Below are 21,999 nucleotides of genomic sequence, written 5' to 3'. Positions count from 1 at the left end.
TTCATAATTAGTCTATTTTCCTATTCGGGATCAAGTGTTGTACCTTTCGTCGGTTCGTTTCGTGGGGACAGATAGACAAACATACATATTCATAATTAAGTATTTAACGTATGGATATATGGATTACCTCTACGAATTGAATTGAATCCAAATTAATTTGAATTAAAATGATTATCGTAGTGTGAAGTACCTACGTATTTGTCGGATCGAGCCGAGGATTGTTTAAGAATTGATGAAGGCAGGCGAAGAACCTTAGGGTCTGCTTCGATTACTAGGCGATCTTCAGACGTGTTAAGAACAATACTTCCGTTTACTGCATGTCACAACTACCAGCGTAACTAGGTAAACCTAACCTAACCTACCTAGACCGGCTCCTCCACCCCTTACACCGGTCCCAAACCAACCATCTAACCTAACCACCACAATAACAACTCGTTTAACCAACAGTACCACTTTAGGTAACCACTACTCTAAAACCTACAGTACGACAGACTATTCCTACTGAGAAGTGTCCTCGGCAACAACCGGACGAATAATGCCTCGCTACGCACAGCGTGTCTGATTTTATAGTCCAACGACGACAGTGGGGAGATGACGTAATGCTCAGTGAGCAAAGTATTGACAGCTAGAAGTCGGTACCGCCGACACGGCCATTCTGACCTGCGTACGTCCTCGTACGCTAAATGTCACAAAGCATGTGAGGACAAAACCATAACCACAAAATCACTATACCGCTCGTCTATCCTGACTAGCAGTTATTCTAAACCTGGACATCAATGTCCCCTCAACCACTCAACACTAGTGGACCGGACATCAGCGTCCCCTCAGTCAGTAAATCTCCGTAAACCAGAAACATTACAATAATTAACGTACAATGCTATTGGTTATGATTCTGACCATCACGGCTTTTTCTAGGGCTCTTTGGCTTGACTAATTCATCACATCTCAACACTTAGGAAGTTGACACAACCAACCTAGGTTAAGGAATCACTTTCAACTGATCATCTGTCTAAAAAATAGGCTAACACTGCGAGAAGAACCAAAACCTAATTATAAGAACTCATCTACTGACATGTCGCGACTCGAAAGTTAGTTGAACCGATTCTAAACTACAGTTCATATGATTAGAGCGCAATTGCTATTGCAACTCTTAATCAATCATGATCTAAACATTATTCAAAACGAATTTACCACTGGTTCGGAATGCCACAACCTAGCGAGAAGAACCAGCAAGAAACTCGGTGGCGTCTAACTGAGTAATTAATTTCTTGGCATCTAACTGAACTTAAAAACAAAATTTTTTTTTTTTTTTTTTTTTGGTTGTTGTTAAGGGTATGTGGTTAACTGTAACTGTGCGGTGTCTATGACAGTAAAACTCTTTTAACATCGTCGCGTCACGGCCATTCTGACGCGCGACCGTCCTCGGGAGCTAGCTGGTGACCGGTCCGTCCCCACCGTCCCTGATTCATGGATTGTCCGATATTGCTCGTGCGCGTTCGTGCTCGCCTTCGTAAATCAGAGCCGACATGGCCATTCTGACCACAGGTCGCCCTCGACCTGCCAAAGAAAAAAAAAAGGACACAGTACCGTTGTACGAAACAGATTACGCACGGAAGCCCTCATCCTCGTTGGACACGACTAATAGTGAAAGTAAGGAGGCCCCTGTCCTCAACTTACGTCACAAAACACAAAAGTAAGGAGGCCCCTGTCCTCCAACTTACGTCACAAAACACAAAAGTAAGGAGGCCCCTGTCCTCAACTTACAAAACACAGAAGTAAGGAGGCCCCTGTCCTCAACTTACGTCACACACACAAACGTCACAAAACACAGAAGTAAGGAGGCCCCTGTCCTCAACTTACGTCACACACACAAACGTCACAAAACACAGAAGTAAGGAGGCCCCTGTCCTCAACTTACAAAACACAGAAGTAAGGAGGCCCCTGTCCTCAACTTACAAAACACAGAAGTAAGGAGGCCCCTGTCCTCAACTTACGTCACACACACAAAGCGGCAATATTAAGATTTTGAAAAAGTGCAGATTACCTGTAGCTTTCACCTCCTGGACTTGAATCAGATGTCCTTGTCTTTGTCACCATTAACCACTCGTTTCCAGATATTCCAAGCTTTGGTAATTGATTCACGTATCTCCAAGAGTTTTGGCTCGACCTTGCAACAAGCCAGCTATTTTCTTCGATGTGGTTAGGTGGAGCTGAAGAGGCTCCACGGTTCATCCCGCTTCTGATGTCGGATCGAGCCGAGGATTGTTTAAGAATTGATGAAGGCAGGCGAAGAACCTTAGGGTCTGCTTCGATTACTAGGCGATCTTCAGACGTGTTAAGAACAATACTTCCGTTTACTGCATGTCACAACTACCAGCGTAACTAGGTAAACCTAACCTAACCTACCTAGACCGGCTCCTCCACCCCTTACACCGGTCCCAAACCAACCATCTAACCTAACCACCACAATAACAACTCGTTTAACCAACAGTACCACTTTAGGTAACCACTACTCTAAAACCTACAGTACGACAGACTATTCCTACTGAGAAGTGTCCTCGGCAACAACCGGACGAATAATGCCTCGCTACGCACAGCGTGTCTGATTTTATAGTCCAACGACGACAGTGGGGAGATGACGTAATGCTCAGTGAGCAAAGTATTGACAGCTAGAAGTCGGTACCGCCGACATATTATTTATTTTACAAAAGGATTAAATTTGGATTGGTAAATAAATGTTCAATTAGTATAATTCTATTAATAGTAATCTCGGATTACATTAATTAACTTAAAATGTTATGTGGCAGTACCTAACAGCTAAGAGTTTAAGTGCCTCGTAAAACGTTTATTACTTTGTTTAGACAGGTTACCTCAGCAAAGGTTAAAAGAGCTGGGGTTAGAGTATTTATGTACAAAGGAAAGTTAGCGGTGTTACTCATCTGTACATCGTGCAACATGTAAATCCATTCCGCGCTTAATCTGTCTCCGGTCGTGTCGGATTGCCATCCCATCACAATTTGAGCATACTAATTACTACGTAAAGAAGCGACACTCATTCTCCCCGCCAATTTATCGTGGCCCGCAACGTAATGGCACGGCACTGCTACGCCAAAGGTTTACATAACAAGTGTAAATTAAAAATTTATAACACCCCCGACAAGTGAAGGTTACAGTAACTAGAAAAGAGCTGATAACTTTCAAACGGCTGAACCGATTTTCTTGGATTATATCTAAGAACACTCTCGATCAAGCCACCTTTCAAACAAACAAAAAAAATCTAAATTAAAATCGGTTCATTAGTTTAGGAGCTACGGTGCCACAGACAGATAAGTAGGTACACAGATACAGACGTCAAACTTATAACACCCCTCTTCTCGGGTCGGGGGTTAAAAATTAGACAATTTTGGTCTCATTACATTCAGTACACCTTCTCACTGTGTACCTCGGGTTAGTTGACGTACTGTGGTTCCGGCATGCCTCTAACGGTGTTTAGACTTTTAGAGGCACGTAGTGTCCCAGTGGTGGCTCTGCTGCGGCGGACATCCGCTGACGGAGTAACGAGGCGTTGTCCCTTGTGCTCCGTCGTCAGCGGTGGGATGGGACTTCGTGAGGTTTTTCGTCGGTAGGAGTCCGACATAACCACTGGGCTCCCCCGTAGCTGGACGTATCCATGACGGATTTTCCTCAAGATAGAAAAAAGGCTCATAGGTTTTATTTTTTTATAGTATTTTAGTTTAGTTACATTAAAAAAATGTACAAGAAAGTTTTTAGGTCAAAAATATGGATATTTAGACGTAAGTTATTTTTAACATAAGCAAAATTTCTTTAATATTAAAATGTACGAGCATATTTCTCCATTATATCTACAACATTTCTAAAAAATATGAAAATTGAACTACGTTTACGGGTCGCTTATTATGAAAATCTACAACTAGACGACCCTCTTAAGACATTTCTGTATAGAGTTATTCCAAAATGGATGTGACCTTCAAAAGATTATGATTAAGGATAAAAAATTGTTCCCTGTGGCAACAATAAAACGTGTACAATGGGCGCCAGCATTAAGATTTGGGGGAAACAGGAAGTTTTCACCATAATTCATTGTTCACTCTTTATTCTGAAATCTGTATACAAAAATTGTAACAATGCAAATTCATAATATTTTTAGACCGTTCAGTCGCAGCCTTGTAGATGTAATACGAGTACTTAATCAAAAAAAAAATCCTACTGCTATTTGCACTGAATCTTTTCAAGTCCGTACATTAAATAGAATAGAATATATACTTTATTCAAATAAACTTTTACAAGTGCTTAATAAACGTTAGTGGTTCTTCGCTGTGTCAAAAGCAGACTCGCTGAACATTCCCTATTTTGATAAATAAAAAACCGGCCAAGTGCGAGTCGGACTCGCGCACCGAAGGTTCCATACTCGGGTATTTTTTTCGACATTTTCACGATAAATCAAAAACTATTACGCATAAAAATAAATAGAAATCTGTTTTAGAATGTACAGGTAAAGCCCTTTTATATGATACCCACTTGAAATAGTTATCTTACTTTGAAAACTGAAACACATTTAATTTTTTTTTACTGATGTGACCACAAATTCATGGTTTTCAGATTTATTCCTTTACTTGTGCTATATAAGACCTACCTACCTGCCTAAGTCAACGGGATGGACCCTATAAGTTTTCTTGACAGACACGACAGACGGACGGATGGACGGACAAACAGACAGATAACAAAGTGATCCTATAAGGGTTCCGTTTTTCCTTTTGAGTTACGGCATCCTAAAAAATAAAAAATTGCTTTTGAATCATCAAAAGAATTTACCACTGGTTCGGAATGCCAATAAAAATCTTATACTAAAGCTACTGAGCATTCTCATGTAATAAAAATAAAACCAACAACAAAGTGCAAACTCTGTAGTAATAAACTCGATATAAAACTAAGGTAATCAGCCCAACTCCAAGCAACTGGCGATCATTCAACTGCCAGCTAGTTTCTGAAGAATGATCTGGAACAAAACTTAAGAGAAGTTTCTTTCTGGATGAGTCCCTCGATGACACTAATTAATGCTACTAATTATTAAGTCGTAGCTACGTCGTAGCCACATCGTAGCTACGACTTAGCTACGACTTTCAAGAAAATTATTATTTAAGTCATACTTGACGAAAACGATGCGATATTAAGAGGGCTCTCTCCGTCACTCGTTTCATATAATCGTAGTTCCAATTTCATTTGAATATTAAGCAACCAAAGTCCATGAAATTTTGCAGATATATTCTAGAAACTAATATCTATGTCTGTGGTTTTCCAGATTTCTGTTAAAATATTCGGTTTCAAAGTTACGCGGTCTTAAAAATTTTCATACAAATCTTTGAGCCCCTGTAATTTTAAAACTATATATTTTTAGAAAAATCTAAAACACCACAGACACAGACAATTAGTTTCTAGAATATGTCCGCAAAATTTCATGGACTTTGGTTGCTTAGTATTCAAATGAAATTGGAACTACGATTGTATGAAACGAGTGACGGAGAGAGCCCTGTTAAAAATTGTGTCGTTTTCATTTTCTCCTAAAAAGTAATGCCTTCAAGCATAGAAAAAGAAGAGAATAATACCTACTCTAGTTTCTGTTTAACCAGGACCTTTACTAGAATTGGTGTTTCCTGAAACCATCTAAAAAAGTTTTAACAGAATTGTTCGTATTTTTGTAGGTTTTAAAGGTGCCTATAAGTTTATGCTGTGATTTTTGTTTTTTTTCTTCTTCAGTAATCTAACTACTAGGGACCTCTATAAAATCCAATACTACGCAACATCAAAGTAAACGTGCCAGGGAGACTGTTCTGATACTCGCAAAATAGTTTTCTATTCCAATATCGAATGGCCGAAAGGGAGTAGCCGAAATTTGGACCAATCCGTTGGAAATCGGTCCGGTGTGGCCATAAAGAATCGATATCCGACAAGGCTTTGATGGAATTTACCTCTGGAAACAAGTACATGAGTTACCTAAATCTACCTGCAACGCTTTGTAGGTGCAAAATTACAAAGTGCACTTTGAAAACAGATATGAAGTGGTGAATTACATCTTCGATAAATGTAAATTGTTTTAAAGTTATTAAAGTAGGTAGATTTTGACAATTTTCTCCGAAACTGAAATCAGAACCTAAAATTTTGTAAAAAGTCAAAGTCATCATTTACTCAAATTGGGTACCATTGTACATTCTTTGGGTTGTGAATGATTTTTTTTAGGCCTAGAAAGAGAAAGATTAAAGCATATTAGCCATGCTAATCATGACTAATACTCACTCCCCTTTCCCCTCCAGTTAAGCAATTAAGCGTAAAGCTTGTGCCAGGAGTGGGTACGACAATAGTGCAAAGGGTGGGGTTTGAACCGCAGACCTTTCGGAATTCAGTCCGCTCCTCAACCGTTGAGCTATCGAGGCTCTAAATTAATTTAAAAAAAAATGTGTTTTTTGTACTATGGTACGGAACTCTTACTGTGCGAGCCCGATTCGTACTTGATAGGTTTTTTTATTTCACCAAAATGTAAAACAAAGTGATATTGATAGTTAAACATTATTGCACGCGCTCTTCACTGAGCAGACAATAATTCCTGTTTTACGACATCATAAGGAAAAAATACCAGGCTATTTTGCCCATGTTCCTGCTTACTTACCTACAGGATTTATTGAAACAATGTTATTGAAATTTGGAGGAGTTTTATGAGAAGAAATATTATGTTTTTTTGTGTTATAATATCTACATGAAGGAAAGAAAATTATGGGGGGGCCATCTGGTAAAGAGATAAGAAGGTACATTATTACATTATGATCATCGCCCTTAATCAATAAACATCCACTGCTGGGCTAGGTCTCTTGTAGAGACTTCCACACCCCACGGTCTTGCGCCGCCTGATTCAGCGGCTCCCTATGTCACGAAGCCCTCCTGATCCAGCGGCTCCCTATGTCACGAAGCGAAGGGGTATGGCAGTTTCCATTAAACCCATACTCCTTTAGCATTCTATACGGCATCGTACCGGAACGCTAAATCGCTTACCGATAGGTTGGTAACCAGCCACGGCCGAACCCACCAGACCAGACCAGAAATTTATAAATTACCATTAATAAGACCACACCGCATAGGGGCCGTCCATTAATCACGTGATGTTTTTGATGTGACAACGTCTTATAATTCGATAGAGCCGGCTGCACGCACGAAAAAACATGACTCATGCGGCGTTACCTCGCTCTGAGGCGTTCCATGTAAGGCTTGAAGTGCAAGCGAGAGCGCGGAACGAGCGACAAAGAAGCACAATCGGCCTTTGTTGTCACGTTCAACTATCGTCAGTAAACCGACTTTACAGACAACCAATTTTTTTGTTATTTTTTTAACCACTAAGCTATTGCCACTTCAGCTTCGCAAGCTGTGTTGTTTCTCTGTCGGTTATTCTGGTTCTCCTACGGATCTCTTTATTTATTTATTTATTTATTGCAAGATTGTAAGTAAAAAAGATGTTACATAAATTTTAAGTAGGTACGTATCACAATCTGCCATGACATGGCGTGCAAAATTTACTATCTTTACATACATTTTCAATAAGTACATAAAATATTATTTTTAATCAATAGAAATTTAACAATTCAATATATAAATTAGCAAAAGAAGTTACAGTCATATTCAAAGAAAATTAAACATTAATAGGTAGGTACTCCTGGAGTCACAATTATAAAATAAATATATGTCACAATGTTACAAGTCAAAAAATTTAAATATAGAAATATAAATGTATTTCTTCAGGTGATAATATAAGAGAGACCTAATTCCGGACAAGTAGAATCACATCAAGTCAAATCAATAAATATTATAATGTCAGATAACTAAGATATTTTACTAACTAAGATGTTTAAACAACTACGAATATAATGCAAAAATCTTAATAAAGTTTTAAAATCAAATCTTAATATTTTTTAGGAGATCATCAACTGCATAAAAATTTTTTTCTTGCAACCATTTTTTTAATTTATAGCTGAATTGTTTAAATGGAAGCATTTTGATCTCCAATGGCAATTTGTTAAAAATTTTTATGCACATAGAGTAACAATTTTTCTGATACAGTGTTGTTTTTGAAATCTTATCAAACACTAATTTATTTCTAATTTGGTCAAGTAGAGAACCTCACAGCATACAGCTCTCTCCTATGACTGACTCTAATGACTGATGACGTAATATGGATCAGAGACATGGTTGATAATGCGCCTCAAACGAAAGGTAAGTGCATACTATAATAATAGGTGTGCGGGGCGTTCCCTCCCCGATTGCCATCTCAACCTGTCGCGGACCATAGGTTTTTAAATCTCAGCTTAACTTGACACCGAAGGCTCAGCACATAAAAGTCGCATTGCTCTGAGTTACGACTTCATTAACTGTGATATTAATTTTGCGAGTAAAAGTTAACGACGTGGTTTTGTGGATAATAATTTTATTTTTTATTGCGTTTGGTTTGGTTTATAGGTATCAAATTTTGGACTTAATTACACTTCGTACACATTAATCCCTCCCTAGCGTTAAGGTTGTTAAGAAGAGATCGCCTTTTTGTACCTACATTTTTACGCACGGTAAAAGAATAAACATTCAAATAAGTTCACACAGGCTGCGTAAGCGTTGCGTAGACGTAGCGCGTACCATTGCGTTGTAATGTATGGAACTGTATGAAACATGGCATACCGCTTGCGTGGCGTGAACGTTCGCATAGACGTAATGCGTGCAGTTACGTCTATGGGTTCATGCGCGTTACCACGCACGTGTCACATGTACGTGCTGCATACGCAATTGCTGTGAATCAGCCATAAGGCTTAACGTGGTAACGTAGTAACTATACATACATTTTATAGTGAAAAGTGACAACATTCAATTGGAAACAACAGGCAGCAAGCGAGCTTGGCGCAATCTAGCCACTCGATGGTTGACGTCTCGCTTATCACGCGCTTCAAGCGAGCGGCCTACGCGTTTACAGCGTGCGGGCACTCGAGCAAGCTGCTGTAACGTGCGTATAGGGACACGTCGTATTGCTAGCTGGCCCGTGGACAACTAGCGGTCACTTCGATTTGAGGCGGAGCCGTGCGTGTGTTGTGGTGGGAACGGTGTCGTGTAGATGAGCTACGACCTTTAACAACTAGGCTACCACTCACCTGTATTTTATGTAGAAAATTATACGTTGAAGTTATAATAGGTATATCTTATGAGTGTGTGGGTAGGTTTCCAATTTATGTATTTTACTCACAAATTAATATAGAGATATTCTCCACATCTTCTATTATGATGCCAATATTAATAAATACATTTTGGAGTTCGGTCTTTAATATTGCTTTAGAATAGGGATCTTAATTAATTTAGTACGAACTACAAGTCCCATAGAATATATAGGTTAGTAATTAAAACCTAAAACACATGAGACTCGACTCCATGACTTATAGATAGTTATTTATAGACTAGCGCTAAAATTTCAACTCTCTACCTATTACAGTTCACAAGATACAACCCGTTGACAGACAGACGGACGGACGGATGGACCGACAGCGCAGTATTAGTAATAGGGTCCCATTGATCCCAACCCAGAATACCGACTGAATGCGAGTTGTATTAAACTTGACTGCAATCTCACCCGGTGGTAAGTGATGATGCAGTCTAAGATGGAAGCGGGCTGACCTGGAAGGGATCCTTTGGTTTCTACACGGCATATCGTACCGGAATGCTAAATCGCTTGACGACACGGCTTTGCCGATAGGGTGTTAACCAGGAACGGTCGAAGCCTCCCACTAGACCAGACTAGAAATTTAAAAACTATAAAATTCCAAACCCCTGCCGGTAATCGAACCCGGGACCTTCCACTGATAAAACTACAAAGTTTACCACTGCGGCAGGGATCCCGCGAACAGCAATAAATTATAATCAAAAAGCTTTCTCTTGGACTGCATGACTCTTGGAACTTCATTATAGGCGCAATTTCTCACGCCTTTGAACAAAGGAGAAGTTATAAATCTTTTATTCGCCAACTTGCAGTGGTGAAGGCTCAATTTCTTTTAATTTTGTGACTGATTTTGCACTTAACTGAACCTTTATGACGTTCAACTTTTCTTTCTGAAGTTATGTCGACAAGTTAGGGCTAGCGCTCACCGGTGGACAGGACGGCCGAAGATTTTTATCAACAATCACACTCACATTATAAAGGCGAAAGTTTGTATGTGTGTGTAATATTTGTTACTCTTTTAGGCAAAAAGACTAAACGGATTTGGCTGAAATTTGGAATGGAGATAAGTTATATCCTGGATTAACACATAGGGTACTTTTTAGGTCCCAGGTCCCATCCGATGAATTTGCCAGGCTGCTTTCTAAGGTTGAAACCTATAGAGCGCTTTTTGACTTTGCTTAGATTAAGTTTCAGTTAAAACGAGACAATTTATGCCAGTGCCATAACCCTGTCTCGTTTTAACAGTGTTTTAAGTCTGGCAAAGTCGAAGTGCACTCTATAGATAGCCTTACAGTGTAGCCACACTACTAAAACTTGTAAGATCGTTACCTCGTTTGTTATGCCCGATACGAGAGACTCCCTGTACAAAATAAATAATCTACGAACTTTTGTCCCGTGGCTCAAACGTCAGGACCTACATCTTATTTATTTTGCAAATTGCTTGGAAAACTCCTTCTTATTAGGTTTCGTTGAAACGCTGGGAAAAAGGAGCCTTTATTACAGTGATGACATGAATTACCTACCTTCATTTTACATGAAAGCAACTTTTGTTCAATCAAATTGTATATATTTTTAAGTTATATAGTCAGTTAGTTAGAGTCAGACTCGCGCACTGAGGGTTCCTTACTCAGTATTTTTTCCGAAATTTTGTACGATAAATCAAAAATTGTAGTGAATAAAAATAAATAAAAATCTGTTTTGGAATGTACAAGTAAAGCCCTTTCATATTATGATACACCATTCGATATAGTTATCTTACTATGAAAATTGAAAATACTAATTATCTTCATGAATACATTTTTTTGTGATGTAAGTAACCACGGATTCAAGGTTTTCGGATTTTTTACTTTACTTGTGCTATAAGACCTACCTACCTGCCAAATGTCATGTTTCTATGTCAACGGGTTTCGTTTTTCTTTTTAAAGTACGGAACCTTAAAAATTTGGTACTTTACTACTGAAGATGCCTATTACCGTTGTGGCAGACGGACGGACAGATAGTAGAGGCTTAGTACGTAATAGGGTTCCGTTTAACATCCTTTAAGGGTACGGATCCCTACAAACCGATCCACAAACAAGCGCAAACAACCATTTGTGAGTACATTTCAGTGATTTATTTAACATCGGGCATTCGCTTAGGCTTACTCCACACTTGCGACAAGACAAACGCGTAAGTCACATTTTTAAGAACAAAAGTGGAACATGTTTTGATAGAAACAAGTTTCTATTAAATATTTTTGAATTTATAATAAGGAAGGTGACTGACTGACTGATCCAGCTCTGAAAATATCTAGTATGACGTAGACACCCACTTAGAAAATTCAACCCTTAGAGGTTACCACAGCCAGAAAATGTAATATTGGGTCGGACATCTTTGGCTTAGATCTATAGAGTGCACTTTGACTTTGCTCAGGCGTAAGACACTGTTAAAACGAGACAGCGTTATACCGCTGGCATAAATCTGTCTCGTTTTAACTGAAAATTAAGTCTAAGCAATTTGAAAGTATGCTCGACAGATTTCAACCTTGGACGCGTCTCCAGTGTGAGCCGACTCTTACCATAAATAAGATGAGTTTCCACAAGATTTGTTGTCTCCGACAGGCATTTGCGATTAATTTATTGGTATTAAGTGAAAGCAATAGCTATGAGTTGGCGCCGATAGCCCCAAGGCCGAATTATACAATAAGCGATATTGGCAAGGGCTTAGGGTACACGTTCACTAAAGTGAAACCGAGCTGCAACAAAATATAATTTTATTGATAAAATTCTTTTAAATTTATTACACCGATACCTATTCAGTTCAAAAGTGTAACAAGCTTAAAAGTCAGAAATGAAAAATTCATACTTCCATCCTAATATTATAAATGCGAAAGTATGTCTGTCTGTCTGTTAGTATTTCACGGCCCAACAGTTTAACCGATTTTCATGTTTGGTACAGAGTTAGCTTACATCCCGGGGACGGACATAGGCTACTTTTTATCCCGGAAAAGCGACGAGTTTCCACGGGATTTTTATAAAAACCTAAATGCACGGAGACACGGGCATCATGTAGTGATTCCATAAATTATCACCCAATATTTCCGTAGTGATGAAATTAAAATTTGCCATGATTTTGCTCTTCGCCGCTCTACCATTGGGTGACGTTTATATCCTGGGTCTCAATTTGCATCAAGCATGCGTGTGAGAAGTTCTCAGCATATTTACCGACGTTTCGCGACTTGAATTATTCATTATCAATTTACGGAGCTCCACACCTAAGTACGTTAAATTGCAATCTTCTTGTTAGGATGAGCTGCTGAAAAGTATGCAGTATTAAATTAATACTACCTCAGTTTTTTAACCGACTTCCAAAAATAGCCTCCTCCTTTTCAGTCCCCGAGTCAGACTCGCGCACCGAGGGTTCCGTACACGGGTATTTTTTCAGACATTTTGCACTATAAATCCATGTAATAGAAATCTGTTTAAGAATGTAGAAGTATAGCCCTAATACATACTAATTAATTAATTATTTATTATTATTATCAAATAAAGCTAAAATACTGATTATTATTATATGTATACACATTTTATTTTATTTTGCGATGTAACCGCAAATTCACGGTTTTCGGATTTTTTCCTTTACTATAAGACCTACCTACCTGCCTTTCACGATTCTAGGTCAACGGGAAGTAACCTATAGGTTTTCTTAACAGACACGACAGACGGACAGACAACAAAGTGATCCTACAAGGGTTCCGTTTTTCCTTTTGCGGTACGGAACCCTAAAATTAATGAAAATGCACGCGGTCGCGCATTATATTTTGAAACTCAGTAATAAACCTCTACCACGTCTACGTCCTATAAATCAACCAAATTAAATCACGTAATGTATGAAATTAATTAGATAATATTTTGGCTGGCAACATCATGGCGTGCTCCCGTCAAAGCTATTAGGCTCCACCGCAGGTGGTCGGCTGCGTTTATTTTACTTGCGTATACAAATAGCATTTATGGTATTATGTAGATTTTACACGCAAAGTCTAAAAATGACTCTATACTTATGTATAGGTACTCTACTAATTAATGCCCTTCATCCATGTGGATTTGGATTTTTTTAATCCCGTGGGAATTCTTTTACCATTTTGAGTCACAAACCAATTCACAATATGTTTTCATAAATGTAATTCGATTCGAAAATGTTTTCAAAATACATTCGAAATGGTGCAGTTTTGATAATAAACTACATTTCTTGATAGAATTAGGTATAATAATAATAATTCCTAATATAAAATCCAAATTAAAATTAAAGAAAAATATTAAATTAAAAAATAAATCTAAAACTTCATCGACACAACCGCAGAAAGGCATTAGTACCCAAGATGCTGGCAGCATCACCCCTGTGGATGGCCAAACTAATTATTATTATTATTATTTGTCCAAGGTAGCTGCCAGCTCTCGGGTCCCCGGTCGACTCGATAACGCTTTTCGAAATTTCCTCAAAAAGAGCCCGAGCCCCCGGGCCCCACGGGCCCAAGGTCTCCACGCCAAGAGGCACAAATATGAAGCTCCCATCGAAATTTTCATAAGAAAATTAGAAATTCAATTGGAGAGTTTCGTTTGTGATTTTTTGGTGACTCAAAAGGTTAGCGTCCACAGAGATTTTTGTCCCTGTCATTAGTATGGGATTACGTGACAGAGAGAGCGTTATACTAAGCTCTTTCCGTGGATATAGTATGAACATGCGACATCTAGCTGTTCCAAGTCCGTGGCTATGACCCTCTGTAAATCATATTTCAAATTGAATTACGTGATATTGTATGAAATTTATGAGACAATATTTTGGTTGAGAATATTTCGGGTACGTTGCGTAGGTATATTTCCATAGATAACCAGAAACAAGTATATTTCACTGGCGTGTACACACCTAAGTACGTTAAATTGCAATTTTCTTGTTAGGATGAGCTGCTGAAAAGTATGCAGTATTAAATTAATACTACCTCAGTTTTTTAACCGACTTCCAAAAATAGCCTCCTCCTTTTCAGTCCCCGAGTCAGACTCGCGCACCGAGGGTTCCGTACACGGGTATTTTTTCAGACATTTTGCACTATAAATCCATGTAATAGAAATCTGTTTAAGAATGTAGAAGTATAGCCCTAATACATACTAATTAATTAATTATTTATTATTATTATCAAATAAAGCTAAAATACTGATTATTATTATATGTATACACATTTTATTTTATTTTGCGATGTAACCGCAAATTCACGGTTTTCGGATTTTTTCCTTTACTATAAGACCTACCTACCTGCCTTTCACGATTCTAGGTCAACGGGAAGTAACCTATAGGTTTTCTTAACAGACACGACAGACGGACAGACAACAAAGTGATCCTACAAGGGTTCCGTTTTTCCTTTTGCGGTACGGAACCCTAAAATTAATGAAAATGCACGCGGTCGCGCATTATATTTTGAAACTCAGTAATAAACCTCTACCACGTCTACGTCCTATAAATCAACCAAATTAAATCACGTAATGTATGAAATTAATTAGATAATATTTTGGCTGGCAACATCATGGCGTGCTCCCGTCAAAGCTATTAGGCTCCACCGCAGGTGGTCGGCTGCGTTTATTTTACTTGCGTATACAAATAGCATTTATGGTATTATGTAGATTTTACACGCAAAGTCTAAAAATGACTCTATACTTATGTATAGGTACTCTACTAATTAATGCCCTTCATCCATGTGGATTTGGATTTTTTTAATCCCGTGGGAATTCTTTTACCATTTTGAGTCACAAACCAATTCACAATATGTTTTCATAAATGTAATTCGATTCGAAAATGTTTTCAAAATACATTCGAAATGGTGCAGTTTTGATAATAAACTACATTTCTTGATAGAATTAGGTATAATAATAATAATTCCTAATATAAAATCCAAATTAAAATTAAAGAAAAATATTAAATTAAAAAATAAATCTAAAACTTCATCGACACAACCGCAGAAAGGCATTAGTACCCAAGATGCTGGCAGCATCACCCCTGTGGATGGCCAAACTAATTATTATTATAATTATTTGTCCAAGGTAGCTGCCAGCTCTCGGGTCCCCGGTCGACTCGATAACGCTTTTCGAAATTTCCTCAAAAAGAGCCCGAGCCCCCGGGCCCCACGGGCCCAAGGTCTCCACGCCAAGAGGCACAAATATGAAGCTCCCATCGAAATTTTCATAAGAAAATTAGAAATTCAATTGGAGAGTTTCGTTTGTGATTTTTTGGTGACTCAAAAGGTTAGCGTCCACAGAGATTTTTGTCCCTGTCATTAGTATGGGATTACGTGACAGAGAGAGCGTTATACTAAGCTCTTTCCGTGGATATAGTATGAACATGCGACATCTAGCTGTTCCAAGTCCGTGGCTATGACCCTCTGTAAATCATATTTCAAATTGAATTACGTGATATTGTATGAAATTTATGAGACAATATTTTGGTTGAGAATATTTCGGGTACGTTGCGTAGGTATATTTCCATAGATAACCAGAATCAAGTATATTTCACTCGCGTGTACAAATCTCTACATACTTAGTATACAAGTGTAAATAAAAAATTTATAACACCCCCGACAAGTGAAGGTTACAGTAACTAGAAAAGAGCTGATAACTTTCAAACGGCTGAACCGATTTTCTTGGATAATAGCTAAGAACACTCTCGATCAAGCCACATTTCAACGAAAAAAACTAAATTAAAATCGGTTCATTAATTTAGGAGCTACGATGCCACAGATAGATACACAGATACACATGTCAAACTTATAACACCCCTCTTTTTGAGGCCCCTCGGCGCTTCCCGCCGCGTCTGTCCCTCTGTACACTTAGATTTTCAAACTACGCAAGGGATTTTAATTTGGTTTTCATCAATAAATAGAATGATTCAAAAAAAAAGTTTATACGTATATATTAATATTCTTTTGTGTTCATTTGTTGAAATATGACGAAAATTGTTTGAGATGTCGCGGTCGGAAGAAATCAATGCGGTTTTATTCTTATAACAGATTAACCACACGGATACCACATTTGACATTAGCACAGTCCACGACATTTAGGGAACTTCTAACGAAATGTCGAGGCTTTGACGTCACTGACCGGCGTCAAATGTTAGTACATTTGACGCAGGTAGCCCTAAAGTAGCCCTAATTTTCAAACCGAAAGTTGTCTTACTCTAGTTCACTCTGGCATTAGTGACATTAGTATTTTTTTAAATTCATATACAAGTTAGTTCTTAACTGCAACCTCACCTGGTGGTAAGTGATGCACCATCACTTACCATCAGTCTAAGATGGAATCGGGCTGACCTGGAAGTACTTCCAGATTAGTGTATTGCACCCATGCAAAGCAAGGGCGCGTCGCTAGTTAAACAATACTTTGGTTGACAACATTCTGGCTTCAGCGCGTATATTTCACTCGCGTGTACAAATACCATTTATTTTTTATGAAGTAGCTTGAGGCCCATGAGTTGCCCTTCCGGCCATATTTCAAGTCTAAAAATTACTCTATTAGTAGGTCATTAAGTAGTAGATTATTTTATAAACCACTGGTCAAGTATGCATCAGAACACGCATAAGGGTTCCGTGGTTTAATGCTGGTTGCTAAAATCTTACTTCACGCTATCAAAACTTTAAAGTATACTAATTTCACTACCCTTGTGCAAGTAAATGCGAAATAAGTACGAAAGGTACTTTAATACTTATTTCGTACGTACATACCTTTTTTAATAAAATTTAAAATAGTACGCCTTATTTTTCTTTAATAAAAATATGCGTCGTAAATTATTTATTGCTTACCAAATAGTTTTCTTTCAATATTTCTAGTCATAATTTAATGAAATGCCTAATCCTATTTTTCAAAAACTTACCAATGGACAGTTAACACAAAACTTGGAGTATCACCACTATTTAAATCAACAATCCCTGAAAAAGTATAATTTTAGTAAAATAAGTAACAAATACAAAAATTACTTACCGAAGTTAAAAAAGCTTCCCCAAAAAATTTCTACTTTTAAATGCAAAACACTAACACCTCACTTTGAGAATCACTGAAGTTTATACTGTTATAAATAATTATACTATACTGTTTCTAAACTTTATACTTTTTTTGAGTTCGCGATCTCACCCTTAATTCTCAAAGTTTACAGGACCCGTCTAGCATCAAGGGTGGTTTTCATACAACTGAGGGATGGTTTCGTTTCCCGCGCACAAGCGCAATGGTTGTCAAACTTTTGTTACAAAGTATTTTTCATTTAACGTGGAAATATGTGCATACAACTCTGTTGCTCGCAGATTTTCATTAGATGCTTTCAGACAACTATGTTTTATTCGAGATAAACTATATCACGAGAATCCTACTAATACCTATAATAAATGCGAAAGTTTGTATGTATGGATGGATGTGTGGATGTTTGTTACTCTTTCACACAAAAACCACAGGATTTGGCTGAAATTTGGAATGGAGTTAGATTAGATACCCTGGATTAACACAGGCTTCTTTTCATCCCGGAAAATCAGTGAGTTCCCACGGGATTTTCAAAAACCTATATCCACGGGAACAAAGTCGCGGGCATCAGCTAGTAATAAATAATACCTTATCCATTCAGCAATATCTTATCTAATACCTTATCTTCTAATATTCATACCTTCATACTATCCTTACTTCCATATTTTGTTTTACCGATTTTGGCATTTTCTACAAAGATAGGTTGCATCCCAGGGACGAAGACAGGCCACTATTTTTCCGAAAAATCAAAGAGTTCCCACGGGATTTTTAAAGCTTCATCCATCTAAACGATTTTAATGAAATTTGATCCCGGGTTAGCTTCTATCCCGGGGACGTTGAATGTTATACAATCTCAAAGAAATTGATGTACACTGAGAGAGTTTTGAAAAGGCTATTGAATCGGAAACCTGCAAAATTCCTACCGAAATAGAAAAGGAACAGGTCTCTCTTTTAAACGAAAATAAGGATTAACATCAGGATATAAGTCAATGTAAATAATAAAATAAAATACGTTACTAGATATTATGTGAATACACCCAAAAGAAACGAAACTATACTGTCTTGCTCACTCATATTGGCAAAACTAGCTAATGCACATGTCTTCGTCCTCATGGACTATGCAAATTCCAACCTCTATTTTATTCCAGTAGGGGTTGAATTTTCAAAAATCCTGTCTTAACGGATGCCTACGTCATTTAAGTGGGCTCTCTCCGTCACTCGTTTCATACAATCGTAGTTCCAGTTTCATTTGAATATTAAGCAACCAAAGTCTTTGAAATTTTGGAGACATATTCTAAAAACTAATATCTATGTCTGTGGTTTTCCAGATTTCTGTTAAAATAATCGGTTTCAAAGTAACGCGGTCTTAAAAAATTTCATACAAATCTTTGAGCCCCTGTAATTTTAAAACTACATATTTTTAGAAAAATCTAAAACACCACAGACACAGATATTAGTTTATAGAATATGTCTGCAAAAATTCATGGACTTTGGTTGCTTAATATTCAAATGAAATCGGAACTACGATTGTATGAAACGAGTGACGGAGAGAGCCCTGTTAATAGCTATCTGCATGCTTTTTCGCACGATCCGTCCAGTAGTAATATGAGCTGTGGGTTGATAGATTAGTCAGTCAGTCAGTTTTTTATTTAATATACATGAATATTTAGATTCCTTTAATGAGTATACATATTTAGAATACGCGCTGTCCAGCCAATGAAATAAATGTGTTTCATCGCTGCATTCGTTCGTTCTTTTTGCATTAGGTTTCCGGCCCAAAAGCCCGGAAGCTTTTTTGACGTGACAACGTCTTATAATTCGATAGAGCCGGCTGCACGCACGAAAAAACATGACTCATGCGGCGTTACCTCGCTCTGAGGCGTTCCATGTAAGGCTTGAAGTGCAAGCGAGAGCGCGGAACGAGCGACAAAGAAGCACAATCGGCCTTTGTTGTCACGTTCAACTATCGTCAGTAAACCGACTTTACAGACAAATTTTTTTCAAAATTGCGTGGAAATAAGAAATGCCTTACATTGAAGCGGCATGAAAAGAAACCTTTTCACGAAGTATTACTTCGTCGGTACAAAGTATTGAATTCCTACGTACAGTTTTAATCTTCCAGGTAGAAATCTACCGTTGCAGAAAACTTCATGAAGCAAAATTCAAGAATTTCCGCTCAAGCTTTATAGACAAAATTTTACACTTGGGAAAGCATTTTCCTCTTTATATTCCATTTTTGCTAGTGCTTTTAAGCTATATGTACATATACTGAATATATTATTATAATAGGGACCGGACTTAAATATTATAACATACATTCATACATTTTGATATTATAAATATTAATTTTTACTATTACAATGAATGAAGTATTATGAATCGATTTTGTTTTGAGTATGATGAATTTATGAGCAAAAATGATGTAAAATAAATAAATTATTGTAACACGAGATAATCAATGTATTTGGAAAACGTATTTAAATAATAAATGCATTTTTATTTAATTTATTTACATACAAGATGATGCTCGCGACTCCGTCCGCGTCGATCTAGGTTTTTAAAAATCCCGTGGGAACTCCTTGCTGTTCCGGGATAAAAAAATCCGAAGTCAATTTCCGGGGCGTAAGCTACCTCTGTACCAAATTTCATATAAACCGGTTTAACGATAGACCCTTAAGAGTCTCGTGGGAACTCTGATTTTCCGGGATAAAAAGTAGCCTATGTCCGTCCCCGGGATGTAAGCTAACTCTGTAACAAAATTCAATAAAATCGGTTCAGCGGTTGAGCTCTGAAAACGTAGCAGACAGACAGACAGACAGACTTTCTGATTTATAATATTAGTATGGATGGAAGTATGGATAATACTGAATATAAATATAAAGTTTAGCTACAGCGTTCATTGCCCTGCAATTTAAAACTATAATACTGTAAGTTAATACCTGAATACAAAATTGTTTATCGAACGTGCTCTAGTCAGACTTCAAAAGTGTTTACTTTGCAAAGAAACAGTTAAAATCGTTTGAGACAGTTTAATACGTTTTATTTTAACTTACAAGGAAACTCTTAGCTTAATTATCTATAATCCGCTAACCGGACAAATCTGTATGGTGTAACATGCAGCACGCAATATGCACCACCCGCCCTCCCACTGCTAGAAATATAGGAAAAGTCAGCCACCAAGCAAAGCACCACACAAATCCCAAAACCACTCGACGCACGTTTCGTCCCGACACCGGAGCATACTCAGGAGATGTAGACCTTATAATGCACATTAATTGCAAAGTGAAGATCGTGACAAATCGTTATAATTTTATGAATTTAAAAGTTAAATAAAGTATAATGATACATATAAAATTTTATATGTCGATCATTACATTACGTTTTGTTTAAATTAAGCTTTTGGACGAAATATTGAGAGGTATCTTATGGACTTTGAAAAACGTTTTGTGAATTAGGTATTTATTTCAAAGTTAGTTTCTTTTTTAATCAAAAGAAACAGTTATAAATTCTCATTGTTAGTACAAGCGAGCTTAAGGACCAATTAGTGATACAACAATATTCCATTCTTTGAGAAAACTTTTCAGAGCACTTCCAACCTGGCATCGTTTTAACCGAGTCCAAAAATAGAAGATTCTGAAGTGAAAGAAATCCTACTTGTATGGCTTGCGTCTGGGTACGGCGAATATTATAGTTTTTTTTTTTTTTTTTTGTTGTTATTACAGTCAGCGCCACAAAAACCACAGTTGGTTTTACCGGGCACTGAGTTTACTGAGCTATACAACAAAAAAAAAAAAGTTCACTGAGCTATACAATAAAAATAAAATTATAGAAACCAGCATAATGATAAATTGGTAATGTAGGTACATAGTACTTAATCTAGTGGGTAGGTAAGTAAGTTAACTAGATGATGCCCACGACTTCGTCCGCGTGGATTTAGGTTTTTCAAAATCCCGTGGGAACTCTTTGATTTTCCGGAATAAAATACTTTTTACTTACTTTAACCTATGTGCTAATCCTAGATATTATCTATCTCCGTTTCAAATTTCAGCCAAATGCATCCAGTAGTTTTTGCGTGAAGGTGTAACAAACATACACACACACACGCACAAACTTTCGCCTTTATAATATTAGTGTGAAGTGTGATGTTTCAATAATCATCTTTATTCTTTATCTCATGGAATTTCGGAAAATCCGACCTTATTCCTCCTCTACATTTCTCAATAAAATATTTTGATTGTAGAAGCAAGCGTTACTTTGCGAAAGTCCATGATATACTCGTACAAGGAAACAAAAGCTTAATTTGCTATAATCCGCTGAAATAGTAAACGATATGCACCGCCCTGGCTTTTCCTGCATGTTTAGTAGTAGGAGGGCTCACTGCTGAACTTGCAGGAAGCAATACACACCATGCCCACGCAACACCACACAAAGCCCCAAAACACACTCGACGCATTTTTCACTCTCCTTTCACCCTCAGGAAATGCACAATTCCAATTGTAATCATACTAAAAGCTTCATAAAGAATCCCACATAAATATCCACTTAGCCGTGAAAATATTACTCTGTCTTTACTTTCGGGCAGTAGGGTAAAAAAGAAAGTTCAAAAAAAAAATATGAACAAAAGTTCAACAGGCGAAATTCTTTGTGAAAGCGTTTACTTTTAAAAGGTACATTTTAAAGAAGAAAGATTTTTTTCGGAAGACATTAAAGGTAAAAAAT

General features: G+C 37.5%; 1 protein-coding gene across 1 annotated transcript in view; it reads right to left on the bottom strand.

Moving 5' to 3' along the window:
- The window catches only part of LOC123873125 (dopamine D2-like receptor), a 159,136-nt gene extending 141,707 nt beyond the window's left edge, over positions 1-17,429 (bottom strand). Inside the window, exon 1 of the mRNA XM_045917836.1 lies at positions 17,251-17,429. The gene's annotated coding sequence lies outside the window, so the exon portion shown is untranslated. The remainder of the gene's footprint in view (positions 1-17,250) is intronic.
- Between the last annotated feature and the right edge of the window lie 4,570 nt (positions 17,430-21,999).

This window comes from Maniola jurtina, chromosome 16 (assembly GCF_905333055.1).
Source record: "Maniola jurtina chromosome 16, ilManJurt1.1, whole genome shotgun sequence".
Taxonomy (NCBI): Eukaryota; Metazoa; Arthropoda; class Insecta; order Lepidoptera; family Nymphalidae; genus Maniola; species Maniola jurtina.
Note: the sequence above shows the minus strand (reverse complement) of the source record. Positions and strands in the feature narration are given on the sequence as shown.